This window comes from Agelaius tricolor, unplaced genomic scaffold, assembly GCF_023055355.1.
Source record: "Agelaius tricolor isolate 1412-34295 unplaced genomic scaffold, bAgeTri1.0.p SCAF_7, whole genome shotgun sequence".
In the NCBI taxonomy this organism is placed as follows: Eukaryota; Metazoa; Chordata; class Aves; order Passeriformes; family Icteridae; genus Agelaius; species Agelaius tricolor.
The window spans coordinates 6,570,921-6,593,839 of record NW_027269267.1 but is presented as its reverse complement, the minus strand read 5'-3'; the positions used below and the strand labels follow the sequence as shown (position 1 = coordinate 6,593,839).

General features: G+C 43.1%; 1 protein-coding gene across 3 annotated transcripts in view; it reads right to left on the bottom strand.

Annotated features, from left to right (window-relative positions):
- The window catches only part of LOC139591560 (pulmonary surfactant-associated protein D-like), a 214,072-nt gene that overhangs the window by 38,216 nt on the left and 152,937 nt on the right, over nt 1-22,919 (bottom strand). The window contains exon 3 of one of the 3 annotated variants that reach the window (XM_071430253.1): nt 21,466-21,880. The exons of the other annotated variants lie outside the window; for them this stretch is intronic. The gene's annotated coding sequence lies outside the window, so the exon portion shown is untranslated. Of the gene's footprint in view, nt 1-21,465; nt 21,881-22,919 lie in introns of those variants that run through there. 3 annotated transcript variants of the gene reach the window in all.

Here is a 22,919-nt window from a genome sequence, read left to right as displayed (position 1 = left end):
TCCTACTGAGCAGTACTATAGGAATACCAAGCAGGGAAATAGCTCAGATGATAATGGCATCCTTCTGGCTGCAAAAATGAGCAATTTCAAAGACTAAAGTACTGAATATATATTTAAATATCAGAACTTATTCTTAAGTTTATTTCTGAAACTACATCTGAAAGACATATCCTGAGCCATGGGTGAAAATAGAGGAAGAAAAAAGCCACACTTGCTAATTGAGTCTTGCTTTTACAGCCCATGGAAAAATATAGACACATGGATAATGGACAATCTACTATCTGAACAAAATCCAAATGTGCAGTTATGCCTAGGTTCCAACAAATTTGGAGTGTCCATTGGCCACAGAAACCCATCACCTCACTCTACAGAATAATATAAAGGATTTCAGAGGAAACCCTTTGACTCATGGGGTGTCTTTAATGTCTTTTGTGATGGTTCATCACAAAAAAAATTTGCCACCAGTCCTAAAAAAACCCACTGCTACAGCCTGTGTGTTTGTGAGGTGATTGGAGTGACCTCCTGCTTGGGACTACTTCTGAGAAAAACAGTGAGTACAATTCATCTGGAATCTTCTCTATTTCTCCTCTTCTGTGACAGCCTTTAAGGATCTGAAAACATCCTCGGTGAGAACAACTTGAGATTTTTTGAAGTTTCACTGGAAAATGAGAAAGACTGAAAAAATATTGTGGCTTTCCTGAACTGCCAGTCACCTAAGGATTAAGCACTGATATAAAATGGAGAAGATATCAGGACCAAGTTCTGATAACACTGACTGGTGACTCAATAAAACATCATCAGTGGGACACCATGAACTTGCTCCATCCTAAGAGATGATTGCTGTTATGGCACTGTGGAGGATAGTGTGGCCAGGTTCAGATCCCTGTGTAGCCAAAAAGCTCAGTTTTGCCATGTCAGTGACCTAACCACTGGTGTCTTGGCCAAGCTGAGCTGTTCTCCTTCTTTGGATGCAAACACTTTTTCTGATGAAAGCCTAAGCAAAACTGGTTTGTTTCTAAAAAAGATTTATGTTCTGACAAATCAACATCTTCCAATTAAAAAAAAATATGTGTATCACTGGAAAATTCCCATTTAGCACCACTGATGAGTAAAAAGTTTTGCTTTACAGATGGAGTTAATAATAGTTTATAAGCTAAAGTGAAAAGGATTTTGGGTGAGCTTCCTAGAGAGGAAGTGAGTCACTGTCTCGGCAGGAAAAGTGTTCCAGATAGGCAGGGCTGGACAAGCTACAAAACACCCCCCAACTGTGTGGAGTCACAGGGAGTGGACGAGGGATTATTGCATCCCAGATTGCAGAAAACCAGGAATTAGTGGGGGGCCTTGAGTTCCCACCAGCCCATGTGTCTCTAGGTACGGTCTTCTCCCATCTCCCAGGCTCAGAGCAGCTCAGTTGAGTCATGCCAGGGAAGGCGTGATGATGGCTGAGGAAGAAGCAGGTGTTGCACATGGGTGGGTGATTCAGTGGATGGTGTTATTCCCACTGAGTCAATGCTGAAGCAGTTTGTAAGCAGGAAGTTGGGGACACTGTGTGGCTACAGGATCTGCTTTCTAAATCCAGTGACATTCAAGGAGAATGCGGTTCCCTCGGTATGCTTTCCACAGGGTGAGTTGCTTTTAGTTGTTCTTGGGCACAGCATTTTCAAAAAGGAAAAACTAGAGAGGCATTTTTAAGGTGTCTGTCAGTGGAATTTACAATCTTGATAGTCCAGGTCAGTTTTCATGATGGTATTTCTACTTTAGGAAGGCATTTTTGGAAAACAGAGACCTATATTCTTGTGACTGACTTTGCAACCCTCCCACTGGTTCCTGGAGTGTCTGGGTTGAACCTTTACATGGAATTCATTTTAATAAGAAAGCAAGTTCTTCTTGCTTTCATGGAAAGCAAGTTCTCCATGGCCACCATGTCCTTTCAAGTGCCAATATTGTCTTGCAGAAGAAAGGTGGAGCTGCTGCATCTCCTCTGACTTACTTAACTCATGGAAAATGTTAGAGAACAGGTCCTGTAATGCTCTAAATTTCTCGAGTAATTTAACTTTTCAGAGAAGAGATGATATTTCACTTTCTCCATGTGTGTACACAAGTCAAAACTGCACACTTTGTACAGCACAGAGGAGAAGATTTAGATCTTCAAAGTCCCTGCTGTTTCCTCTGTCCTTTTTGCATTTGTGTGTCTCTCTTCTCTTGCTGGGAGCATTACAGGTTTGGAAGGTGGGTTATTTTTCCTTCCATTCTTCAATCATTCAGCACTTAGTCCTTCCATTTTCTTTTATTCCATGGAATTTCCACTTGTTTTTTTTTTTTAATTTGATAGCATGTTTCCCTTCAGTAAAGAGGGAAAATGAAAATATAATTACTGACTCTCATAAGAACATCCCCAGGCTCTGGTCCCTATGGAGCCTGTGAGGATGGCAGATACTTCTGTGCATCTCTGCAATGGGATTAAATGGTCCAAAGGTCTGGGTTGGCAGAGGTGGCCTTCCAACTTCTTGTGCAGAGAGCAACTTCTGGGGAAACCACACTTTCTGGGGACACAAACTCACTTAGCCAACCATTCCCTCTGAGGCTGAGGAAAACGAAATGGGCAGCTTTTCTTAACTCATGTTTGACATTTGTACTTACTGTTTTCCACCTATTTTATCCAGCACTTCTCTTATGTTTTATTGGCTGAACTTTTCATCCATTTCTCCTCTGCCATCTCTTCTTCCTTCACAGAGGTCTGGGTGCCCACAGGAGCTCAGTGGAGTAAGATTTAGAGAGCAGATTTCAGATGGGCTTCATTTCTGGAGTGCAGTAATGACATACACTTATTGTTGCTTGCTTATTATTGTTTTTTCTAAATAGCTATTTTTGCTCTTAAAGGATTTAATTCTGTTTTTACTAAGAACGAAATCATCCAAATTGTTATGTAGGGAAAACTCACTTCACAAGATAACAGGGTAAATCTTGATGTTATGTTTCTTTAAAAATTATATAGTTTTTAAAAACCATACTGTTTCTGAAGCTGAAATGCTATAAACTCCAGTGTTTAAGCATTGGCTGAATGTATTTGCCTCACTACCTTTATGCTTTTTCTTTGCATAGGTAATTTGCTCAACATTATGGAGAAAGTCTGTGTCAAAGCCTGAAAAAAAATCAGTTCCTCCAGAATGCTTCAGCATCATCCATCTGCTGCACAAACAGCAGCCACATCCCAGTCCAGCCCAGTGCCCATAACAATGACAGTGATGAGAGCAGCTAAAGCAGAGGGACTGCCAGGATCCAGAACCTTCCCTCTACCTTTTGCTTCATCATTTTCATCACAGCCTTTCTTTCCTAAATAAAGATATACTACATTTTTATTTCTAGAGAAGAATTTAGGCAAAATCCGCAACGTTAAATAGGAATTAAGTTCAGTTACATCTTCCCCATCTCTTTATGAGATGCAAGTCAAACCTTAGATGGGATGCAATCTCCTGTACTTCTTGCCCTCTTCCTAAACAAATCTAGAGTTGAATGACTTGGCTTGAATTTATATCAGTTATTACTCAGAGAACAAAATGAAGAGTAACAGCATGTATCAATTAAATTTTCCTCATCCAATCCCAGTACTGTTTTCCAAGTGAAAGGAATGAATACAATCTCTGTTTTCATAAAGCTTCTCTCTGGTAAAAGTGTTCCACAATTGCTTCCTATTAAGTTTAGCCCCAGTTGCTTTACTGAACAGGTTTACTAGCCAGGTACAAGAAGCAGAACTATGACTGAAAATTAGACAGTAAAGTAAATTCTAATGAAGTGAAAATCATTATTTTTAATGCCTGTAGAAATCTCATGATCCTCTCTGTTTCCCTTAAAATGTCAATAATTTTATAAAATTTTTTCTTACAGGTCAGGAATTAAAAGATTTAAAAAAGAAAAAAGACTACTACTATTTTTGTACTACATATTATTCTGCTGGACTTGACAATGTGTTTTCTGATGTCCTGGCTTTCAAGCCCTTTGAACCACTGCAAACACTGCTGGAGAGTTGGAAGAATGAAAATAAGGCACTGATTGAAAAAATACAGAAGAACCAGGCTGATCATTACTACATTTTTACTTTAAAATATAGTGAGACAAACAGGAAACAAAAGCCCTGTGAGCACTCTGAGTCTGCAGAGAAAAAAAAAAAAAGAAAAAAAGGAAAAAATATAGATATTGTTGTTCCCAGAGAAAGGAGCAGCTTTAGGTCTCGGATCAGAAATGTCCAGCACAATGGGGCTCTGACCCTGACTCTGCATCTGTTTAATGTTGTGACAATGTTGATATAAAAACCTGTCTCCTAAACAGGTAACTGCATCAGGGCTGGTGAGAAATAAATGTCCTCAAAAGCAGGCTCTCTCCCTTGTTCCCATCCCCAGAGAGAATCAGTGACCCACAACTTTTACCTGGATTCCTCTTGGAGGTGCAAAGAAATTTTCCCATTTCCCGGGCCCTAGAAAGCGGCTCCTTGTGGGCAGCAGAGGGAAGTTGTGCTACTGATTTCCAGAGAAGAGGTGTGGCCCATGGGAGAGCCTCAGGAGCAGACTCCCCTATTTTGGATATCTGGACTGAGCCAGACTCCAAGGCCTCTTCTGCAGTGCTGTGTCTGCTTTGGCATCCTCTTCACAACGAATGTGACCAAGCAGAGGGAGTTCAAAAAGCCTTGGATATGTGGAAAAATTTGCTTCACAGAGGCAGAGTTGAAGCTCTGTGTGTTTAGCTTACTGATGAAGTCAGCAGATGGCTTGCTCATAGTTTATTAGCTCTTATGTTAAGAGAAGGTATTTGATAGTGAAAGGTGATGTAAGCAAGGCTGGAGTTTTTTATTCTTTTTTCTTGAGGAACAGATTTTACTTTAAACAGAAGTTACTTGGCTCAGGAGAGTTCATTCACTTAAGAGGGAACAGCAATTCCCTTAGGGGTATTAAGGGATTGAGCGGGTGAAAAACTGCAGATGATGGTGATGGGAACTCCTGGCCTTGAAGCTTGACTGTTCCATAAAACTTCTGGGTGGAGGGATCATAACAGCAATGCACCATGGGCTTTCAGACATGTGCATAAAATCCTACCTCAGCATTCTCTCTGTGTGCCTGGAACAAGCACTGTGCTGTCCCACGCATTCAGATCTGGCTCAAGAACGTTAAACTGGTCATAAAGCTAAATGACAAAGTAACAGAGCACAGGAGGGGTGGCTGGTGATGTGTAAAGGGTACTTGAGATCCTTACAAGTGATTGTGAGCAGGAGATAAGCAACTCACTTCTTAATCACAGTGTGTCACGCTCAGAGGAAAGGCAAATGTCACTGCAGAATAACAAGTCCTCTGAAGGCACAAAATAACCTGCTTGTAGGGCTTTCAAAGGTTACTTCAAAGCTTGCAGTCAGAATGTTATCAGGATCTCACGTTTCAATATTTGTGTTAAGCCATGATGTTAAAAAAACCCTCAAAACATTTTTAAGGTGGAGCTGGAGCAGGTTTCTGAAGATAATTCTGGATGTAGTCACATGTGGAGTCACCTGAGGAGGGGGAATGGTGGTTCAAGAGGCCTTTTCCCATTCCATACATCTAAAATGTAATAATTAAATAAAGACGATTGTTATGCAAGGGGGCAGCAAGCTGATGGAAAGACATGCCAAAACCCAAGCTTTTACAAGAATTGGAGCTAATCTGTGTTACTATGTCTTCTCCATGTCTGTGCAAACTGGAATTACAACTTGTACACTGAGCAGCATTGATTTCACAGTGCTCCCCAGCTGGAAGGAGCTCAGAATGTTGGACCCACAGATCGGACAGTGTCACCACCCTGTTGTGCCTGCTGGCTGCCCCAAAGCACTGAGGACCTCGAGTCCTGTGTCCAGCTCTGGATTCCCCACCTCAAGAAGGACATTTTGGTGCTGGAACAAGTCCAGAAAGGGGCAGTGAAGCTGGAAAGGGTCTGGAGGACCAGTCCTGGAAGAGCTGGGGGTGTTTGGCCTGGAGAAAAGGAGGCTCAGGAGAGACCTTGTCACTCTCCACAGCTCCCTGAAAGGAGCCAGGTGGGAGTTTGTCTCTTATCCCAAGTAACAAGTGTCAGGACAAGAGGACATGGTCTTAAGCTGTGACCGGGGAAGTTTAGGTCAAACATTACAAGGAATTTTTTCACAGGAAGGGTGACTTAGACATTGTAATGGGCTGCCCAGGGAGGTGGTGGAGTCACTGTCACTGGAGGTGTTTAAGGAAAACTGGATGTGGCACTCAGGGCCATGGGCTGGGTGACATGGTGGTGTTTGGTCACAGGTTGGACTCAATGATCTCAGAGGTCTTTTCCAACCTAATTGATTCTGTGATCACTTTGATCCTTATCACTGCCCAGAGATCATTGTCACCTGCTGCCACTGAAATTTCACAGAACAGTTTGGGCTGTAAGGGACAGATTCCAAAGAATTGTTGGTGGCCCATGGTCATGCCTAGTACTCCTGCTGCCAGGCCTTTGACCAATCCACAGATGAAACCCCATGCATTAAGATATAACATCTTAAGTGAAGTCTCAGAATACTGCACTAAGTATTTTCCACAGCTGCCAGATTATTATTAAATTTCTGCCTTGTAGGAATTCTGAAAGTCTTTTTGGTTTAAATGTGAACAGTTTCAAGTGGCAAAATTCCCTTTGGTTTTCAGCCAGTTCAATAAGGCAACAGCACTGGCTCATGGAAAGGGGAAGACAGGTCATCTTGAGAAATGAGACTGACTTTATGCTATATCTCTCACTTACTGGTACTTTCTTCCTCAGACCTGAGGATTTTTACAGATGGAGGGGAGAGAAGTCTTCCCTGCAATGTCCTAGTTCCACAGTTCTGTATCCATAAGTCCATGAGTCCCCAGCAGCTTTTCCCTCATCCCAGTAAAAGAGACAACATGTAGGATCATGCCAGTTTGTTTCCAGGAGGATGCTGTTTTGACACTGATACTTAGAGACAAATATTTATTTGGAGCAACCCTGTTTATTTATCCTGCTTTGTTTTTCTTCCTGGACCAGTGGGAACAATCAACAAGTCCATTTCCTTGTTGGGAAATCATGGCTGGATTTGTCAGTAAGCTCTCTAACCAAAAGAAGTTTTGGGTTCTGGTTTCTACCCAGGGCCACACTTTTTTCTTTTCTTTTTTGGTGTATGATTGCTTTCTCCTTATTTTCACTCTCTGGCTGGTTTTTTAATAGACCTGCAGTCAAGCAGCACTCCAATGTCTTAATCTGCAACTTATTTCCGAGGAAATCCTCCCACAAGGATGGGAAACATCTCATGACATGTGGTCAATGGCTTGGGGATGGTCACCCATCATCAAAGAAAGAAAATTGTTTCATTATTGAATGCAGGATACTTCATCCAGCATCAGTCTTTACAAAGTCTGTGAATTATAGCAGTTGGTACAGTGTAACAGCCTTTCTTGGCAGGTAATGTTTACATATTGCCCAACCTTGCCTAATTTCTATGTACATTTCAAAGATTATTGGTTAAAATGGTCAAAGGTACCATTACCATAAAACATCACATGCTTTATGCTAGAAAGTTGTGATTTTTTTTCAGTTTAGACAGAGATTCACATGTCTGCACAGGCAAAGGAAAGGGATAACTTTTATTTTAATGGAAAGCCTGTGTAATTCAAGAACTGAAGAGAAAGAAGTCCAGCAAAATAAAGGTTATTGTCTAAATAGAGCTGAGAGAGGAAAAAAACACGTTGAAAGAAATGTGATGTTTACATGACACATTTAGGAAAAGTTCTTTCTCATTTCCAGGTCATTTTAATTGTAAGAGGGCACCTGTGTGTTAAACTGTATGGCTTGAAGATTCCTGGGAAGTATAAAGATCACAGATTATGGCTTTGGCTACTGTTCACCATATGAAATCAAGGAGAGGAGGAATTTAACAAGTGTGAGTGTTGTAAAAGCTGTCACCAAGCAGTGGCTGTGCTGGGAGAAGCAGTAGGCCCTGGTGCAGCTTTGGCACTGGGTTTGCTGGTGTGCGGTCCCTGCAGTGCCCCTTGGTACAATCAGAGGTGACAATGCTTGGTGTCCTCGAGCCCATCAGCACAGAGACAGTGGGAACAGCACCTGGAACAAGTGATGTGAGTGCCTGTGGGTGAGCAGGGTGTTCAAAACACCCAAAGGGTCTTTGGTTTAAGGGCTGCAGTGCCTCCGTCCTTTAGGGAGTGGATCTGGCTGTAGACAGAGAGGAAAAGTAGCAAAAGAAGAGACGAGAAAGTGCAAACCAGGATTTTTTGGAAAACACTTATTTTACCCCGCCTTTGTTAAAAATTAAAACAAATAACCCACCAGCTGAAAAATTATATTGAATAATTGCACTTCAGATACTATGCCAACAAAACACACATGGGCCGTGGTGATAAAACATTTTCTCCCAGTGGAACAAATCACTTATCAGGCTATGATACAAAGTAAGGAAACATTTCAGTACAAGTGAACTTTAGCTTCACAATAGCTGCAATAAGGGAATGCTGACTTTCAGCCTCCTTATTTGGAGGAGAATTATCCAGACCTACCCACAGCCTTTACTTATCTGCTATTGTGTAATTTTTAATGTCATATTTGCTTATACGTGCCCCATAATTATTTTCCACTAGAGACATGTACAGCTACTATTTTGCTGCCTCACATGTTTCCTTTACATTTTCATCTCCCTCTTTTCTCAGCCACTTTGTCTCTCACTTTCTTTCCATACTATGACCATTTCCTTTCTTTCATTCATTTTTGTATTATTTCTTCCTTTTCTTTTGTCTGTCTTCCCTTTCCCATCTTTCATATTCTGTGTGACACAGAGACCACAGACTGTCATTTTTGCTTTTCCCTATTTCATCCTCCATGATGTTTTCATAAAACTTGAGAAGAGAGAGAAAAATTTTGAGAAGCTTTTTCATTTATCCTGATCTCTCTAGTCTTCTCTATGCCCTTTCTCCATGTGAGGAAACTAGCAGCTCATCCAGGAGAGGTTATTAGAGCCATGTCTGTACTGTGCTTTGGGGTGCCAGGAACTGGAACAAAACACTGGGTTGTGATGTGGAGGAGTGGTCAGAAACAGCACCTAAATTTTTCATTACCCTGATACAAAGAGGAAGCTGAGATTCCCCTAAGAATCACAATTAGGCTGATGTGAAAAGCCCTGTGAAAAAGGAGATTGCAAAGGTGGTGTGACAGAAAGGTTTCTCTGTGAGGTTGAGGCATTTGTTTGCAGTGCGTTACTCCAAGGGCTGCTTCTGCCTATTGCTGATGAGACTTCATTTTTTTCTTCATCACAGCCTGAAAATATGGGTATTTAAGTCTCATGAAAGTGAAAAAAAAGAAAGAAAATGAAAGCAAAACAGCCCTCCAATCTCAGCAGGTGATACCACACTGGTATTATTTGGAGTTTTTCCTTACTTTTAATCTGTGAGTTTTTGTGTGTTTGTTTTTATAAATACCAGAGAAATGAAGGGAACATGCAAATTTCACCTGAGGACAGATACTTTTTCTGTTCAATACATAATTTCCATATTAATCTTCATATTTGGAAGACACCCATGACTTCACAGGAGGTAAAGCAATTCCAAAAGCACCACTCTGCATTTGTATTAAGGAGACTGAGGGACAGTATATGTATTTTAGCAGCTGGATGTGTACAAAACAACTAATTTTGCAGGCAAAGGGTGTATCAGCTCTGCTTAAAAATACTGCCTATTTTCTTTGAGCATTTCATGACTAGAGAGAACTTGTAGATGCAGAAAGTCTGTTGACACTACTTAGCCTAAGCCAAGACTGTTGCATTTTTCTTCTTTTCTCTCCTCAGCAAAGCAAAGGGGTTGTAATGTACCAGGCTGCTCCTCATTGGAAGCAGCAAGTAGCGCCACGTATGACCTTTTGTTGCTTTGACATGCTACCTTATAAGCTGGTAGCTTTAAGAAATGCAAGGCAGAAAAAATTTAATCTCCTGGAACATGACGTAAAGCCATTTAATTATTTTCAAGACATTCTTTGGGAATGACTGGGTTTGCTGCTCGAGGTGGGGTGTGTGCGTGTGACTGAAGGTTTGCACTTCACCAAAAAAGGCCTCCCGGGTGTCCCAGGGTTGTTCAGTCAGGCTGTTTCCTGGGCTGGCCTGGGCACTTGGAGATCATGGATGTTTTCCAACCAGGCTGCCAACTCTCTGGCCAGCCTGGGGAATTCTCAGGCTCACCCACTCCTGCCCACGAGCTGCAGTTTCAATGCCTCTGACAGCAAAGTGCTTTTCTTTGGCTGTGCTCCCACCAAGCACCCACAGCATGACTCCAGCCCTGCCGTTGCAAAAGATGCAGACTCCTGAGTATTAAGGATGGGTGAGAGATGGATTTTTTTTTTTTTGGTCCACAGGGAATGCATTCTTCTTTCTCAGAATGGGAAAAAAGCACTGATTTTTTTTTTTTCTCAAATTTCCTATAAGGCCAAACCAAATCCCTCCCCCAAACACCCTTAAAACCCCCTTTTTGAACTGCTCTCTAAGTTTCATTTTGATAAAAAACTCATCTCATTCTTACTCCACCTTGAAAAATATTTTTTTTCATGTACTATAAAGTGAAAGTCAAACCCTGGTAACCCATCTTTTTAAGCTGAAAATCTAAAACATTTGCTTTTAAGAAGTTCAGGCTAGACCTTTGAAGATTTTCTTTATGATATTTTGTTTTCCACATAAAGGTTTTGTTTTTTCATTTTTCTTTTAATTTTAGAGAAAACCCTTTATTTTAAACAAATTAGCACTGTTAGCTTTTTGCTTGTTGGTTGGTTTGGTGTTGGTCTTTGGTTTTTTTCTGGTGGGAAAGGTGTTGCCATGGAAGATTTCCATGCAGCTCTGTAGTGAGCTGGCCCGTGGAGATACTGGGAATGATTTTACCAATCAGTGCTAGAGAAGAGAAACATTTGGAACAAAACTTGACCCAGGGTCTCCTCAATTTCTCCTCTCCAGTGATGTACCTGCTTCTCTTCCCTGTATTCTTGTACAAACCAACCACTTCCCTAACCTACAACCTAGGCACAACTGAAGATTAGAGAAAAAGGGCTTCAGACACTTAAAGAAGCTGGAAAGATACTCTAATCAAGTATATAGAGCTTCACAGAAATGTGGAAAGATCTAATTCTGCTCTACAGTGGCTGAGATCCAGTGCTCTTCTCCTTTGATATTCCATTTTTTTCTGAGGAATGTTGTCTCCAAAGACTGCATCCAAAGATCGTTGAAGACAGCTGAGAAAATCCCTTATAATGAATTTTCCACAATTTTGAAAATCTTGACATTTATGTTTTCTTTTTTTTTTTTTGTTAATTTTGAAGGTGGAAGACCTGCTAGCGTATTTATGCTCTCTTCTTTGCCAGCTGTGGTAGTATTAGGTCTTGAACTGAGCCCTAAACCTTAATTACTGTAGCAGCACTGCAAAAAAGCCATTCTAATTCTGGGAATACAAACATTCCGTTGCCTCTCAAAAGTCTCAGCTAGAATAAAATGTCTTCTTTTAAAAGGTACTTATCTTTTAAAGCCAACTGCTCTGCTCTCATCACCACCTTCAGCCTCTGGGTCTAGAGGTAAGCTTCATCACTTTCCTTACACAAAACCTGACCTAAAAGAAGCAAAGCAGGGTTGTGGGTACAGAGATGATTCTCCTCCCGAGGCGGGTGGAAGAATACATAGCACTACTTTGTTAGAGAAAGGTTTTCCATCCATTCTCAGCCAAGGGAGACACATTTCAAGTTCACATTTCAGCTGACCAGACAGGGCTATATGGCTCTCAAGGAGTTTCTGTGGCAATGGATGAAAATATTTGTATCTGGATTTGTCTTCTGCTGTTTTTGTCAATACCAGAAAAGGTCAATGTTTTTCCTTGGTCAGGGAAAGATGATGTCTAGATTTACAGCAGCATGAAAGCTAAAAGAAGAAAAGCAAGAAGTAGTTTTGGCAAGTGGTGGATCCTTCAGTATCCAGGAACCATTAACCTATTTAAATGAAACTGTTTCTTTTTCTGTCCCCAGGACACTTCAGTCATTCCCATAAGCTCAGATCCTTCCAAGCAACTCAGAGGAAGCAAAGCTCCCCAGAAGGTCCCTGCTCATCTCTTCAAGCAGACACTGCAGAGAGAAAGCAACAGCTCATCAAGTCATAATGTCAAGAAAAGAAATGAACTAAACTAATTCTCTTTTCCTCTTGCTAGCCCCAGCATTTAATTTTTGACTTTTAGAGTCTAAACATAGCAACATGGCACTGAACAGAAGGCTTCCTAAATCTTAGGGAATCTCTATCCTTGTATTTAAAGCCTAAAGGAAATGTAATGCCTATTCTGACTATCTTCAAAGTAAATCAAGAACTAAGCACGATTCCTATCCCAGTGTTGTTGGAATGAGAAGCTGGATTCACAAAATGTTACACTATGGAAATCTAGAGTAAGAGTGCATTAAATCTGAGTCTTGCCCAGCACACCATCACTTTTCTGTCAGATTCCCATCCCAATCTCTTTTTAATGCTGTTTATTTCAAATGTAGCTTCCCTACATCTTTTGGCTAGGAAATGAATACATGCAAGACCCCAGACCTCATGATTCCAGCAGCATGAGGGAGCAGACATTTAAAAGCACTTTTATCATTTCAAGGAAGCCATTCCAGGCTGCTTTTTCTGAGTGATTGAAAGCAGTTTAGGAAATGCAGGACACTAAAATAAGAGGAAGATGGAGACACAACTACTGGTATGCTCTCAAATTTGTTCAAGGAGATCACGATACTTGAGTATATAAGAGTAATTTCCACAAACTCTAGTTTCAAATCAAAATTCTTGGTTTTCCTCAACTAATGGAGCAAAAAGTTGTCAAGTGGCACATTTTGGGGTTAACACAGCACTGGCTGTTGCTCATGCCCACTGTTGGATATAAGTGAATACAAAAATAACTCATCAATGGTTTGAATTGGCATTGGATTTTTAAATCTGGTGGTTCTGATTTTAATTTAACATATCCTGTGGTGCAGTGTGTGAAATATGTACTTAACCCAGATTGTTGTGAGATGAAAGCACACTCGTGTTTATTTTACATTATTTGCTGTAGTTTGTTGAAAGCCAACATTCCTGGGCAGTGAATGCAGCAGGGATGAATCATTTGAACTAGGTGAGGGGTTAGCAGCTGGAAGAAAATGAAAGTTAAATAACTACATTAAATTTCAGCAAAATGGGTTAAAAAATGTAACACTAGAGAAACTTGTATCTCCATTCTGAGACAAGGAATTATGGTACTTATTTCAATGGGCTTTCTACCAGAACTTCTAATGTCAGCTGTGATTAGAGGTAATTAATATCACACATTTCCTACCTTCAGAACTGAGGTGCTGAAGGAAAGTTAAGTACAAATTGCTACCAAGAGCTGTAGCAAATGCACCAAATGACAGTATAGCATCAGGGAATCAATCCTAATGATTCATATCACCATAGGAATCTTAATCAAGGACCAGGACATCACCAGATTGAGTATTGAATGGTTAAGGAAAAAAGATGGGCCCTGTGCTGGAGAGCTTAGCACTGAAGCAGAGGCCAAGGGGAATGACAAAGGAGGCAAAGAGAAGGGAAAGCAGAACAAAATGATGGAGCAGCAGCACCAGAAATGAGCCCAGCACAGGGGCAGTCCACAGTAAAGATTTTCTGAGAGCTTGTAACAGTGGTTTTGACAGAAGACAAGAGAGTGGCTGCGTGGGTGTTGGTGGTGGGCCCGTCTCACACCTGAGTGCTGGGAGTGATGGGCAAAGGTGCCTGCCTGAAAATCTATCAAGTGGGCAAAAAAAGCTTATATTAAGGGCCAGATGAGAGCAGAAATTTTATCTGGTTGGTGAATGATGCACTTGAGCCTTGAAAGCAGAAGGAAGGGGCTTCTCCTGAGCACAGCAGGGCAGAGGAAGGGGGCCAGAGGCAGCAGCAGCAGAGCAAAAGCCACCCCTGAGGAAAGGATGCTCACAGCAGTGTTTGAGCTGGGTACAAGTTGGATCAGACAGTGCTTTTCAAGGCCAGAAAGAAAAAGAGGTGGGAGTAGCTGAGATTCAAAATGCCAGAAGCCTGCACAGGAATTTTAGCTCAAAGGAGACGAAAGGCCACAGAATAAAGATGGTATTGAGGAAAAAAAAATTAAAAATCACTGAGGATGTGAGAAGTCTGAGCCAAAGATATCTCCTAGGATGGCTGTGGGACAGGCAGCATGCTCCTGAGGCTATGGGTACCTCCCAGAGCTGTCAGCTGAGCAGCTCTGCTCCCACCACTGGGCTGCAGCTGGGGGGGAGTTGTCTTTTGGATGGTGTTAGAGGGAGAGGCCTCAGCTGGGAGACATGGAGCAGGGGAGCAGGTCTGTAAATCACAAGGGACTGGGAAAGGGAATTCGAGTTTGGGGCTGTAGGTGAGGTTGCACAGAGACAACATGGACACACAGAGAGGAGCAGAAGAGAGAAGCAGATGCAGAAGTCCCTGGAGAGTGGGGCAGTGAAGAGAAGCATCTGCAGAAGGAGACTTGAGCAAGGAAGAGAAACCAGTGGGTCACCAAGAGAGGATGGTGGCTCCATGGGTGCCTGACTCAGGTGGTGTCCTCAGGGCTGTGCACTGCTCCTTGTGGCTTCACAGGCTGCTCTGCAGAGGTCTCTTGCTGGTCTCTGACTTTCTTCCTCTGCCTTCAGCTGTTCTGCCCTCCTTTCTCAGGTGTGAACAAACACCAAGGAGACAGAGGACAGGCTGGGACATCCTGCATTCTCTTGCAGCACTTGAAAGATCAGCATTACTGAAACCCAGAAGAAGAAGAGGTGTTGAAGGCTGTCAGAGTCAGGCAATCAGTCAGGCAGGTGCACTGAGGAGTACAGAGAGCTGGGAAAGAAGGGGCAGAACAGCAAGAGGCTTTCCTTGGGCTAGCAAACACTTGGGTTGCACAGCTACAGGCTTCATCATCACCCTACTCCCCCGATTTCAGTTTTCAGAGACAGCATGGTTTTAGTCCTTCATCATCCTGTCAGTCTGGTCCAGATGGCAGAGACTCAGAGCAAAGCAGTTATTCACCAAGAGAGGGATTGGAAAAGGACAGGCTCTCTCTCTAAAAGCAGTAAAGTTGCATTCAGTGAAGACTGCACTATGTCTAAGAGCAGTAAGGGCTGGACTGATGTAAAATGGAGGTGGTCCTATCACTTTGGTCATTCTTATGTCTACATTTTATGTATAGCTTCTATAATTCTGAATAACACAAATTTTTGTTTATCATAGGCTCTTATCCTTCAAAAAATGTGGGAATACTTTGTCTGGCCAAATAAGTGTTTCCTGGTTGCTCTTTCCATTAATCCTCTCAGTCTTTACGGAGGGGCAGAAAGATAGGGATGCTTAAATTTCTAGATCATTAAGATTGGAAAAGACCAAATCCAAAATCTGCTTTTTTCCCAATCACTAAGATTGGAAAAGACCTGTAAGCTCATTGAGTCCAACCCAGCACCTCCATGTCCAACACTAAACCTGCCATATCTTGACGACTTCTGAACGTTTGCAGGCATGGTGATTCCACCACTTCCCTGGGCAGCCTGCTCCAGTGCCTGATCACCCTTTCAGTGAAGAATTGTTCTTTGATATCCATCTAATCTAACCATCCCCTGGTGCAATTCCTAAGACTTCCATTGGAGATGCTCGCTGAAATTCAGCGCACAGGCACCTGCTGGAGTTTTGGGCTGATCGCTTTGAGGTGCAGAGGTTGTCAGTGCAGGTGCTGCTGCTGCCGCAAGCCCTTGCTGCCTCACTTCTTTGCCAGAATTCCGCAGCTCCTGCCCTGAACCGCTCCAGGGTGTGCTGGCGGATGGATGCGGCTGAGGCAGGCAGCCCCGCTCCCGGCGGGCGGGCCGGGGGCTCATCCCGGAGGGCGGGGAGGCATCGCAGAGTTCCCACTGCTCGCTGCCGGCTCCGGGGAGCGCTCCGGGAGGGGATGCGGCGGCTGCAGCGCGGGGCCGCGGCCGCCCGGGGGAGCGCAGGCACCGCCGCCCGCGCCGCGCTCCGCCCGCGGGGCTCCGCGGGCCGCACCGAGCGGAGCGGCCCCATCCGGGATAAAACACTGCCCCCCTTCCGTGCCTTACATAAATTTAAACTTTTCCCCCTTATATTTTTTTTTTCTCTCTCTCTCTGTTTTTTTTTTTTTTTTCCCATTATCGAAGATCTCAAATATTCCGAGAGAGGTTACAAAATGTGTTTACTTACAAATTTGGAAGTAGCGACAAGACGCAATGCAGTGAATTTGTCATCTGCTCATGACTAGCAGATGGTCCTCCTTCTTTTGCAAGCAAACTGCGTGAGTCACATCTTGCCTGGTTTGTAGGATCGAGCCGAGGCGCTCCCTGGCACCGGGGTGGACAGAGTGGCCCATCCTGCTCCTGCCGCCTGCCCACACAGCCAGTGGGCTCCCTGGCACTGCCTGGATCCCACCGTGCCCTTTGGAAGGGTTCCTCATCCCTCCTGCTCCCACGGCAGATTGATCCGGGTGCTCTCCTGTCGATGGAGGCTGCTTCACGTGGCTCTCGCAGTGCAAAGGGATCTTTAAATGGGAGCACATTGCTTTAACATTTTACAGAGGAGCTGATAGAGATAACTCTGAGTTATGCTTAAACAGACTCATTTTTTAGCTGTGGATGAAGCTGAAGTGGGAAATGCAAAAAAGCCTGGTGAGACCCTTTTGGCTGGAATCAGTGCTGCTGCAGGCCAGTGTTCCTGTGAAAACCCTGCATCAAGGCATGACATGTTGAAGGTGGTTCTGAGCTGTGCTCTTAGTCAGTAATAAAACAAAACAAAATTAAATTAAAATAGTGCAACTCTACATAGGTTTAGAGGTCTGTGCAGACCTTACAGAATTGGAGTTGGTAGTCCCGTTAAACAGATAAGGCTCGATTTTATTACAGGTATGTTAGAAGACTGTTTTACAAGATCTAACATTCTTTCCTGCCTTCCCTCTCTGGTTTGAGTTGATTTCTCTTGATAGCTTTTCCTCAGTTATGACACATTCTTGGTTTTGTCTTATCGTGTAAATCTGCATGATTGGTTTTCCTCAAGATTTGTGTCTGTGTGTGTGTATTCTTCACAGCAGAGCAAGTTTAAATGATACAGAAATGACATACCAAGAGTGATGGGGAAAATTCAGGGAAGCTATCAACCTGAAAATGTTTTGAAATGGTTTTTTTGCAAAGTGGACAGGTTTCAGGTTGACAGTTTCTTTTAAAATGAATTCATTTCCAAAGCTGTCACTTATTTATATGACATAATACCTGTGGCTCTTTGCTGAATGCAAGAGTTCCACTCTCTCACACCAGCCATGGGTATGCTGTGCACTCCTGCCAGATGCTCACGTTTGGACAACGTGAGACACACAAATTGTGCTTGACATTCTGTAGGTAGCAGAGTCCATGTGAATAATATAAAGAAAGTGTTGGGTTTCCTTGCTTTTCAGTTTCTTCTGGAATGTTTTTTGCCTGGTTTTCATAGAAGAGCACTCTGGATTAAGGCACTCTTCATAGGTAAGAACAGAGAGACAGTCACCTTGTTTCTGAAAGAAATGCTAAAATCTATGGAGGACAGTGAGGAAACTCATGTTAACCTGGTAATAAATCCAAACCTGGCACCAGGAGCTCTGATTTGGAGGTCCTGGAGCTGTAACCAACCTGTGAGCACCATGGCACAGCCACAGTCCATCACTGACATTTCCTCCAAAGTCCTCTGTTTCAGAGGTCAGATGCTGCCCTGGGAATTGCCTCCCTGCAAGGAGACAGAGCTTGAGCTGTCTCCTCTGTCTGAGCTCCTCATCAGTAGCTGCGAAGGTGCTGGTGCTGAATTGTCATCCAGAATGTGGGTATGAGAGAGGAAGGGGAATTGAGGGCTGGTTGTAAAGGAAACATGAGGGGGTTGCTTGCAGAGGTGGATCGTCTTCAGGTTTGGGAAGGGTGACACTCATGAGGGCCCCTGGGGACTCCAGTGCATCTAACAAACATCAGGAAAGCCCTCCAAGGTGCCAAGAATAGGTTTGTCCTCTTGGTCCCTGAAATGAGCCTCCTCTCTCCTCTCATTGCTGCCAATAAATCCAGGATTAGGAAGCTGACAGCCGCCTACATGCTCTGGAAGAACACAGTGACCACATACAAAATTTATAGCCTACAATATTGCTGTAGGTGGGGATAGAAAATACTTTTGTGGGGTTTTTAGGCTTGGGATTCCCCGTGGGTGCTGGCAGTGACATATCCTGATACATTATCCCCCTCCCTGCAGTGAGGCATGCAGGAGGAGAGGGATGGTGTGCTCCACGTCAGTGCAGAGTTCCAGGGATTGATGCTGTCCCAGGTGCTCTGGCAAGGTGCAGGTTACTGTGTTTGATGCACCTTGAGCTTGGCTGCTGCTCCACAGTCCAGTGCATGTGCTTCAGGTTCTCTTTTTACTGTCAAAACCCTACAGCCCTGGTTGGGTGCCCTCTTGGGCAGCCTCTTTCACCACCTAAAACCCTCCCTTGGGGCCTCAGCAGATAACTACATAGATGGGGAGCAGGCCATGGCCCTTCTAAAACATTGGCACCACAGCTGGTCAGCATTAGCCTGGTGGCTTTTCCTTGCTAGCAACATGCACTGCTCACCCCTGATTACTGTTGCTTCACCAGTCTTGGTGACCCCCATGCTCACAGAGGGGAAGGAGACAAAAAGGAATGCTTGAAAAGGTCCATGGGAGGCCCAAGTGTGAAGTCTGCAGGAGGAAAATTAATTCAACAGAAGTTGTGAATAGAAAAGAGTGGCATAGTGAGCTCACACAGGCCTGACATTGCTTGGTTTCTACAGTGTCTGGGATCTGGACCTGAAAATCCTGGGTAAAACCATAACTAAGGAAGATGAAGTGGTAAAAGCTCTCACCTCTGTCTTCTTTGTTGCTGTTGGAAATGGAGAATCACAGCTGTGAAATTTAGATCCTAGCCAGACAGCTTCTGTGAGATTTCACCTCTGAGCTGAAGCTGGCTTGTTGTGGGCAAGTTTCTCATTACTTTTGGGTAATTCACTGGGATGAATACAAAATATAATTCATTCCAGCAAAAGAAGAGCTGCATCTCCATTGGAGGTGCTTTGGATAAATGGGAAGCTCTGAGATATGTGTTTTGCAACTCACAGTGAAACTTTAAATAAGATACCTGGGAAACTGAAAAATTAGTTGCCACTGGAAAACCCATCATCTCAATGTTGGATTTTCATAAGGCAGGGGGCTTGGAAGTAGATGATATTTAAGGTCCCTTCCAACCCAGGCCATTCTGTGATTTTGTGATATTTGGGAAAGGGCAGAAACCCAGATGCAAACCCAACAGAGCTCTCTTGCTTCTAAGTTATTTAGTTTAAAGCTAACTCAAGGAAAGCCATGGAAACTCCTCATGGAAACCAGATAAGCCTATGGATAAAATTCTAAAGAATAACTTCAAAACTTGCTGCTAAATAACTATAATGAAACAGACAGATGTCCTGATTGTACTAATATGTGACAATATCCAGTGCCTACACCTTATCCATGCCCCAGATTCCAGCATAAAATCATGAGTGTATTCAGCTATTTCAAACAGACCTTGCCAAGACCAACTGCTTCATGTTTAATGCATTCTTTGTGTATCTTGGGTAAAGAAAACATAATAGAATGGCAAATCTTACCCAGAAACAGCATTGCATTTCTGGATTTCCAGACCTGTCTTAGCCTCAAGCAAGGGAGAAGTTTGTACAGCAGTTAACATGATTAAGCATGACTGACGCCACATGTGTCCTAGGCTGGAAGAACTGCTAAATCTCTACATTTTGCCCAGTCATGTCACTGAAAGGGATTCCATACACCTGAAGAAGATTGCTACACCCAAATGTTTATTTTTCTGGTGATACTGGTTGACCTACTTTTGCCTACCAGGGGTAGTACAAGGTGTTCCTACCCAAATGTCCTGAGACCATCCTAGATGAGCTTTCAGACCTGTTTGAAGTTATATTCTGGGTCCAGCCTGACAGAGAACTGAGCTCAACACCTTGCACTCCCTTTTCCAGCTGGAAATAAAACTTTGCATGCCTGGCTGCGGCTCTGAATTAAAACCAAATCTCCCAAAAAGTAACCCAAGGATTTGACTTTGTCGGGAAAGAAGATGAGATAAGAATGTGGTTGTCTTTGAGGGCAGATAAGGAAGAGCTTCTGGTCCTGCTGCATGGCAGATCTCCTGCTGGGAAGTTCTGTGGGAGGAAGGGGTGTAATTCTGTGGGACCAGCATTATGGATGAACTCAGCATCCTCTACTGGATGTGAAATAGCCCCTTGAAACTGAAACCAGCTCTTCTCAATCTCCAAAAGAGAGAACTGCAGTTTTGCTAAGGAAAACTAAGCCTGTGGTCTCAAGGGATACAAGATACATTTTATTGTTAATTTGTATATTTGCCTTGTTGCATATGTCATCTAAAGCTGTGTAGGAAGAATGTATCTGGAGGTTTTTTTTTCCAAATTTGTTTTATTTGGTGTAGACACACTCTGAAATAAGACTGAAGCCTGGGAGGGGTAGGAGGGGAGGAGGCTGGGCTTGAACCTTAACCCCACGAGTGTTCTCAGCCCCGTGGGCTCTGGCTGCACAGTCCACACAGGGCTCCTCCAATTATCTCAAAAGACAAAGTGATGGGGATCAATGTGGCTTGTAACTTCTTCCTTAACTCCCTTACTATTGATGTTTTCTAACAAGAGATCCAAACTGTGACAAGGGAAATGAGTGAAGAAAGACCTTTCGAAAGAGGAGCAAAATGGGAGCTGATCCAAGCGTCTGTAATTAGCTAATGGCTGTGAATATTTATGAAATCTCCCAGCAGTGGCAGTGAAGTGCTGATCCCAGAGAAGTGGACGCCCTCTTCCTTGATGTCTTTAATCCTTGCAGTCCCAGCTGCCATGGCTCAAGTTTTGGAAAACCCCACCCTCTTTCTGGCCTCTGATCAAAATCAATATTTCAGAGGGAAATGCAGAAGAGCAAAGGAGTTAAACAAAAGTTCAGATAAGCATAACAAATACTGGAAAGATGAGATCCTCCAAGCAGAGTGCTCTAGAAAGCACTCCTGTTAATCTGGGCAAGGCTCTCATCAATTGCTCTGTGCAGGAAGAGCTATTATTGGACTCATAAGGAGGTAAGAGATTTATTTCCTCAGCTGCATGGAGTCATGCTATGAGATATCATTAAGTAAGAATAATTAGGATTTGAACTTTTAACATACAAGATTTGTAGGTTCTCCTGTGTTTCCAGTCCTTTCCAGATATACCTTTCCTAAGTGGTAGTCAGGATTTCTGTACCATTGAACTATATAATCCTTACAAGTAATTTTTTTATGTCTAAGTGGCTTTGTTGATCTCCATTTGAGCATCTGTAGAAGAACTTGGTAATCAATACTTGGGTGTGATAACAAAATAAAATATTGAAGTGTACTTTAATTCGAGCAGTTCAGTGGCAATCCAGCAACACGGATTTCATTTTCCTGACAATACCTTGATGCAGTTAAGACATATCCCAGAAAAAAAAGATGGTAAAATCCAGAATGGTCACATCAGGTTAATTGGTTTCACAGTTGCAATGGCAATATGAGGAGCTTGCACTAACACACAGAGCTGCATTTTCAGGGTGTGGGAAGCAATTGTGCAAAGGGTCTGATGATTAACTTGCTGGCACCAGTTGCTTTTCTGTCACACTGCAATCATTACTCCAGGCAAAAACAAATCATTCTGTTGCTTCATCGGCAGAAAAAAGCCCAGTCCAGCTCCATCTTCTGCCAAGCCTGAGCCTTCTCTTTCTTTCTGGGCGCATGGAGGTTCTGTGGCAGCCCTGTGGAAGAGACCAGAATGAAGGTGCCAGGAGAGCAGAGGTCCCAGTGCCCAGTGAGGTTTTTGTGATGGGGTGGAGCCCAGGGACAGTCCCTTCCACTGTGACATTTGAGATCTACTGATCTCAAGTGTTTCATTTTGCAGAGCAACAAATAGATTTTTTCCATTTTCGGAGCCCCAGTCTTGATTTCTTGTAAAGCTTGAGTGTTATTCATGTCTGTACCACAGCTGATCATTGCTAATTTTGATGCAGAGTTTGACTTTCCCTCCAGAGCAAAGGGTTTGATGCTTTTCTTCAAAGGCAGTGCAGATGGTTTATTGAGTGTCAGAGATCCAAGGAAGCTTAAATGGATAATTTTTTAATGCAGTCCAGGACTTAAAGAGATTGGCTGATTTTTAGTAGGTAAAGCCAATTTAGAACATGGCCACTGCCACAGTGACCGTGGGATCAAACTGGATTGGGATCCTACAATCCTTCTGCCTTTTCCCACCCACCTTCTTACTGGATAGTGGCTGGGCTGACACTTATTTAGGCTTCCACTGATGCTGCCATACAACAGAAAAATAGTCATATACTTAATTTTAAGGTTCCTGAATCAGGAAGATAATCATTAATGGGAATGATTTATACAAAGCTGTTAATTGATGAGCCAGGAGAGAACAGAATTTCTTTCCTGAAGAGCAACATTGAACAGGTCATGTCAGAAAGGAGATACAAAGTCACTGCTGTGAGATAAGTCCTTTTAAATGTGGTTGGTTTACCAATAATAGAGTCATGGGAAGGTTTGGGTTGGAAGGGACCCTAAAGATCGCCCTGTTCCAACTCCCTGAAGGCATGGACACCTTCCACTAGAGCAGGTAAAAGAGGGGGTAGAGAAAAGGACCCCTGTGGGAAGGCAGGTGTGGTACAGTGTGAGAGGCAAGGCGGTGCTGAGCAACCCTGGAAGCACAGGAAGTCTCAGAAATGGGAAGATCCAAGGGTAAAAGGGTGGCACAAGTACTCACTTTAAGCAGATGAAGGTGTTGCAGCAGATTTCCCT